General features: G+C 32.6%; 1 non-coding gene across 1 annotated transcript; it reads left to right on the plus strand.

The window, feature by feature from the left end:
* Positions 1-3689: 3689 nt before the first annotated feature.
* On the plus strand, positions 3690-3780 carry TRNAY-GUA (transfer RNA tyrosine (anticodon GUA)). The gene is given in 2 exon segments: positions 3690-3726; positions 3745-3780. It is a non-coding gene; the product is annotated as a tRNA-Tyr (tRNA).
* The last annotated feature ends 3216 nt before the right edge of the window (positions 3781-6996 follow it).

Here is a 6996-nt window from a genome sequence, read left to right on the forward strand (position 1 = left end):
GATTTTGTGTTTAGAGTTTATTTGACATTTCGATGTATGGCAGAGCAGCTGTCCATTTTTTTTTAATGTCACATTTTTTTTTTGATAAAGAACAATACTCATCTCTGCTCCTTTTTAGTTCTGTGGATGTATTAACTGCGATATTGGATTCTTGAAATCTGGACTTTAAATAGGTTAAAAATATTTCAAAAACATGAGGTGGAATTCTGGAGGGAATCATTTCCCCTTTTTAAAGTTCTTTGGTGGAATTATGGAGGAAACAAGAGATTAATTTTGTCATCTTATAATATAAATATATATTATTAAGAATCAAAACATATTTGAAATTGTAATTCTTTTTAAAAGCTGTATCTTATTATTAAGAATCAAAACATATTTGAAATTGTAATTTTTTTAAAAGCTATATCTTAAAAATGAGTTTTATGAAAAATTATTTATAATTATTTTAAAATTAAGCAAATTTTTGAAAATTTGAAATTTAATTTTTTTAATAAAATATTAAGATATCTAACATAATATTTTAAAAACAACTATTTAAATCAAAATTTAATTTAATGTTTTTATAAATTTTTTTATAATTTTTTTACACAATTATATAATATTATAAAAATCATTTTAAAAATAAAATGATTTTTGTTTGTGGCCGTCATGAATATGATTATTAAGATTCTGATTCATGGATAGTGAACAAGAAAAAGTGTTGACGCCCTTCAATATTATATTTTCTTATGCGCAATTTAGCTTCAGATTCTCATGAAATCTTTGCAATGTAAAAAGCATTAAGAAGTGATTTGGAAACAATAACTTTATAAAAAATTTATTTGTGCTTCAAAACAAATGCAGGGTGTCATACCCCAAAATTTGCCCGTTCATATTACAAAGCATTTTTCAAGGCACTCCAACTTATTTTTCAAGGCATTGACCTTAAAGGAACAAAAGCTCAGCTCACAACAGGCCCAATCCAGAAAATGGCCCAAACTGGTCTGCTCGCTAGGCGAGCAACTCCTTCGCCTAGCGAACCTTCGCTACACGCTCGCCTAGCGAAGCTTGCGAACATCAGAATTTTTGGGCTTCATTCTGAGCCCGTTAGGTCACCACAATCACTATAAATACCGACACTTCAGTCACGAAAAGAGGGAACGAAAACGGAGAAAGAAGAACCCTAGCAAGCAGACTCTAACACTCACGGGAGGCAAACCCTGAAGGAACTCGGCGGCATCAAGGTTTACCTCTGCCCAATTCAATCCGATTTGCCGATTCAAAGTCGCAATTCAATTGCAAACAGGTTTACATTGCTATTACTGCCTTATGTTCTTAATTTGCATATGGCATTATGATTAAATTTATGAAAATATCTTAAGTTTGACATGTGAATTTTGGTATGTACCTGAATACCTTAAATGATTAACCATATAATTGCTGTAATGAAAGCCATAAGGCATAAAATTGGTTGAAATCGTACTGATATCAAAACCAGAATCCGCAGCCGCTCGCTAGCACATCGCTAAGCGAGCATGCAGCGAGTATTCGCTAAGCCTTCGCTAGGCGAGGCAGGAGCGAACGTGACAGTAGCTGACTTTTCTGTTCTGATTTTTCACTCATGTTTTATCATAGCCATGCATCATTTACCCGACCCTATTTACTGTTGTGATCTTTTTTTTGTGGTGTAATCCTCGATTGCACCCTGATTTGGTGTTCTGACATGTTTTGTTGAGTTTTGTAAAGGTTCACATATCCCAGGAAAAGATTGCTTGTTAGGTATTCCACTTTATTTGTGGGATACCCTTGTGGAGATTCACCCTGAGTTACTCAATTGATTTTAATGTATTAATTTTATGGCAAAGATCCACCCTAAATTGCTTAATTGATCTTAATGTATTAATTTTAATGTGGGGATTCCTCCTAATTACCTAATTGATTGTAAAATACGGCCTTTGAATATGTGATCTTGGACCTCTCTTTGTTACTTTACGGTATTACGGTATTATGGTCATGTCCCGCGAATGTGGGGATACACTTAGCCAAGACCCTTCGATTAAATCATCGTGTCCCTATAAAATAAATCATAGTCCCTCGGATGTTGCCTTCGAATATATGATTTTGTCCCTCGATGACCCTTCGGTGTAACCTACGGTTAAATGATGATAGTCCCTTCGAATGCTAAGGTATCCTTACAAATGTTGCCTTCAATGACCAAACGATGACCCTTTTACATCCAAAGGATAAAACTACTTATTTCTCAATAATAAGGACGGTTTTACCCTCATAAGGATAGGAAATGCCCATAAAGACCTTGGGTAGGTATAACTCCTAAATGCTTGCTCACAACTAAAACTACTTTTCACACCTCACACTTTTCAAAACCTCCATTAGAAAATCACCACTTGGCATACATTCGTACTAGAATCATTGTCAAGTTATATTTTTCTAAATAACTTTCAAAACTAAACGAGATAACCACTTTGTATACATTCATACAAGAATCATTACAAAGTTAAATTCTCTTTTCAAAACATTTTCTAAACAGCTCTCACACACCTTTTCAGACAAGAAAAACATAAGTGATCAAGCAATTAAGAGCCCATGGATAACCATGGATACAAAGGGTGCTAACACCTTCCCTTTGTATAATGTACCTCCCGAACCCAAAATCTAATTAAGGTCTTTCCTGTTCTTTTCCACCTTTCCTTATTGGATAAAAGAAAAGTCGGTGGCGACTCTTACTATCCGCGACATTGCGATTAAAAGCAAAACACACCCAAAGTCAGTTCACCGTATGACACAGGGCAATTTCAATTTCAGAAGTACATATAAGCCATTTTGTTTTGTTTTTTCTATTCAAAAAATTATAATGTTACATAATTAAAAAAATTAAAAAAAAAATTTATTCAAAAAACTATAGTGTTACATAACTAAAAAAGTTTAAATATTTTTTTATAAAAGGTATAGTTGAAAATTCGATTTCAATAATTATTTTTAAAATATTTTTTAAAATATTTTTTTATTTTATTAAAAAAGAAAAATTTAAAACTATTTCAAATGGTCTTTCATAAATATCATTTTAAAGATCCAATTTTAAAAAAATTATAATTTCGATTATGTTTTGATTTTTAATAATATATATTTATATTATAGAATATCTAAATTAGTCTTTCAATTAAAAAAAATAAAAAATTGTTATACTATTTAAAAAAAGATTATAATTTCTTTTAAATATACAATAAAAAAATCTATTTATTTATAAAATAAAACAAACAGACCCACACTAGATGTTACATTTAAGTCAATTTCACTTTCATATATTTCTTAATTATTTGGCCACTTCAATAATCATTAGAATAGGATATGTGTTCACCGAATATAATTTATGTATGTTAATTTAAACTGTTGATGTGTTTAGTAGGGGTTAAATTAGTTGCTCGCTCCAAATGAGTTGGAACCCACAAAACTGAAAACTACACATTAATTGTAGTTGCGTATAGATTGACAATACAACTCAACTTAAATAAAATTTTAAAATACTAAGGAATTAATAAAGTAAAAGAAAAAGAAAAACTCCAAGACAAACGATTGAGAATACATTACACATATAAATAGCCTATAAGAATAAAGTCAATAAACAAAATATGTACTTCTCTTTATGAAATTGTATATAATATAGTTTTCTTATAACAGACTTTTAATATAGACCGACCTTAGCTCAGTTGGTAGAGCGGAGGACTGTAGTTGATATATGTTGCTGTCATCCTTAGGTCACTGGTTCGAATCCGGTAGGTCGGATTTTTAGATTTTGGTTTTTATCATTTATGAAGCCATCTCATATAGGTGTATTTAATTCCAAAAGTATCTACCTTTAAATGGATTAGAATATGACACAGATTTTTTTCTATTACACCCCTTTTATATGAAAATATCTACTATTTTTTCAAATTCTTAATTCATTATATTTTTCTAACTTCTTTGGTCTCTTTCCCTCTCATTTTTTTCAGTTTTTATTTTTCTCATCTCATTTTTAACCTGTTTCTATTTTATTACAGTCAATTACAAATAAACTAAACTAAAGTTAATTTAATTTTGATTGATGAAAAAAAAAATTTAAAGGAAAAAAATATTAATAATAAAGAATCAAAATCCCAAACATAAATCAAAAAACAAACGGATAGTGTAAGATATACCAAAAGTTAAAATAGAGAATTAAAAAAAAGACAAACAAATGTGGAAAAAACTGCATAGTCATATAAACAAACAAGCCACTACGAGGTTAGAACTATAAAATTGGTCTTCTGAGAGCTTCAATCGAAAGAAGGAGCAATCTAAATCTCAAGCCAATTGTACTATCAACAACAAATCAGAGACCACCAAGGAAAGAACAAAAAGTCACAAACGCTCTAAATCAAACCATAATCTCGATTTGCTATTGGTTAATCCAAATGATAGAGTTCTAAAGTCATTCTGAAAAGGTGCAACAGTTTCCCATCGATCTACCCAAAAACATTCAAAGACAAAAAAAATACATTTTCCTCCACTTCTTTCACATTTGTCGAAGAACTAAAAAAGACTATCATTTCGGGCCATCTAAATGATCCTGACCACAACATGTCAAATCATAGAAAACTATCCCTAGACTTTACCGTACTACCTAAAGAAATGAAATTTCAAAAAGAAAACTAAGTTCTCTGGAAAGAACTACATATCACACCAACCATTTAAAAATCTTATATCAAACACTACTAACTTGTAGTTGCATATTCTTAATACATTCAGGGGGAGTACCCTATTACAATGATTTTGTTGCTTGTCTTGTCGCTTTCATTCTAATTTATTTTCGACTATTGAATCTCCTTTATAATTGCACATCCTCTCTGAATCAAGTTTTCAAACGATTAGTTTTTAGCATGCATACACTAATTATTATATTTGATTTTTGATCATGATGGTTTAAGTCAATTGCATGAGTTAGTGAAACAAGAACCATAAGTGATATCAATTCAAGTCATGTGGGAGGTGAAATCTCAAACTATTTTGAAAAACTTGAAAAATTGAGATTTCTTGTGGGTGATTCAAATCACTCACAATCTATGATTCAAATAAATTATAACAGATGCAAAATAAGAAAATGTTGGTGTATGTTATGAGTGCAACTTCCGTTAGAAGTGTTTTGTATGATGTCAAAATAGGATACTTTAGTGATAATGTATATTGGACGGTATCCTCCGATTCCTTATGTGCATCATAGCATTAGGAAATATATAAGCATTTGGAAACAACTTGGAAAAGGTCTCATGCTTCAAATATGAATAAAAAATCACATTTTTATGAAAAATGCCAGTACAGGTCGACACATACGTTTACAGGTCGACACATACGTCTACAGGTCGACCTATAGATGCATTTTCTTGGCTATAAGTCAATACATGCATTCCATAGGTCGACACCCATGCTGCAGTATTAAAGCCTGTAGCTTCTGTTTCATGTGCTGAGTCTTCAGGTCGACAAATAGGATGCATATGACAGTCATAGGTCGACACATGACCTTAGACAGGTCAACCTATGCATTGAATAGGTCAACACATAACTTTCATAGGTCGACGTATGCGACTAATTTTTTCAAAAACTCATATTTTCTCCAAGTTCTTTGCATTCCTTTTTTCCTTCAATCACTCACCGCATATAAATATTACATACATGCATCTTTCTCTAGTAAGGTTTATAGAGTGAGTAAAACCTACATGAATATAGGATTTCAAAGCATTCTCATCATTTTCAACTCCATCTATGCATACACACAACCATTTATTGATTGGGTGCCATCTAGATTAGGGTTGATAACGTCCAATTAGGTATGTTGTATCAAGAATATTGGGTTGAGAACTTTGAGAGATTCAAATCAAAAAACTGAGTTGGGGTTTTCCTTCAAGATCTCTTAAGGTTTGAAGGTTTTGAACAAGATTTTGCGATTCAAATCTGATCGAGTGAAAGCCTTGGGACAAGGGGTGTCTTGCAAGGGAGTAACGTGAGATAGTGGACCGTGTTGGCAAATCTTGGGTTTCAAAAAGTGTGCGCTTGGGATTAAATCAACCAGGTGGAAGCCTTGGGACAAGGAATTGTAGGAGAAGATCGATCCAAAATGCAGCGGAATTTAAAATCTCTCCTTAAGTGATCCTTACGAATGGGCATGATCAGTGATAGAATCGTTACCTCTTGTGGCGATTGTAACCTTTGATGCAGATCTACGGAGCGATCACGAACTTTGAACGATGACAACGCCTCTACTCAGTCCACACGAACGGATTCCTTCAATCTTAGTGCTAGCTGCTACGAATGAAGGCTTTGAGTGAGAAAGAGAGAGAAACGAAATTGAAACTGCACAAATGCTTCTACACAAGGGTTCTATTTATAGAACCACTTATGTGGGTTGCAGGCTAAAAAGTCCACTCAAGTATATGTGGCCCATATCTTATAATATGCCAAAATCACTTAAGCGCGTGGTACCTTACCATATTTCGTATTCTACTTAAGTACACCGTACCTTATGATGTTCTACAATTCACTTAAGTGCACCGTACATTACGGTATTCCTTAGTTACTCTATCTCTCATCATTCCGTCCTTTTGTGTGTGACCCTGTAGGTTTTCGTGACATTGACAATTATATTAAATCATGTATTTAACATAATAAACAGTGAGCAGTATCTAGCAACACATCACTACTATCCAAGACACGAAAATGTAATGTGATATGACAAATCCTTTTGTGATAATACTTATGTGTATAATTACCCTTTTGCCCTTATGTCTATATTGAACACAAGGCATAAACTGTGTCATCCTTGTCCATTTCAATATTGGGCCCATAGACATTTACCCTGTTACGCAGGATGGGCAAATTCCATCTAGGTCACTCATGTCCCTTAGCATGCTTCGTGGAGTACCCATCAACCGTCTTTATGGTCATACAGTTACGGACAATGTTTGATCAATAATAAGGCACTCGACT

The sequence above is a fragment of the Lathyrus oleraceus genome, chromosome 5, assembly GCF_024323335.1.
Source record: "Lathyrus oleraceus cultivar Zhongwan6 chromosome 5, CAAS_Psat_ZW6_1.0, whole genome shotgun sequence".
In the NCBI taxonomy this organism is placed as follows: Eukaryota; Viridiplantae; Streptophyta; class Magnoliopsida; order Fabales; family Fabaceae; genus Lathyrus; species Lathyrus oleraceus.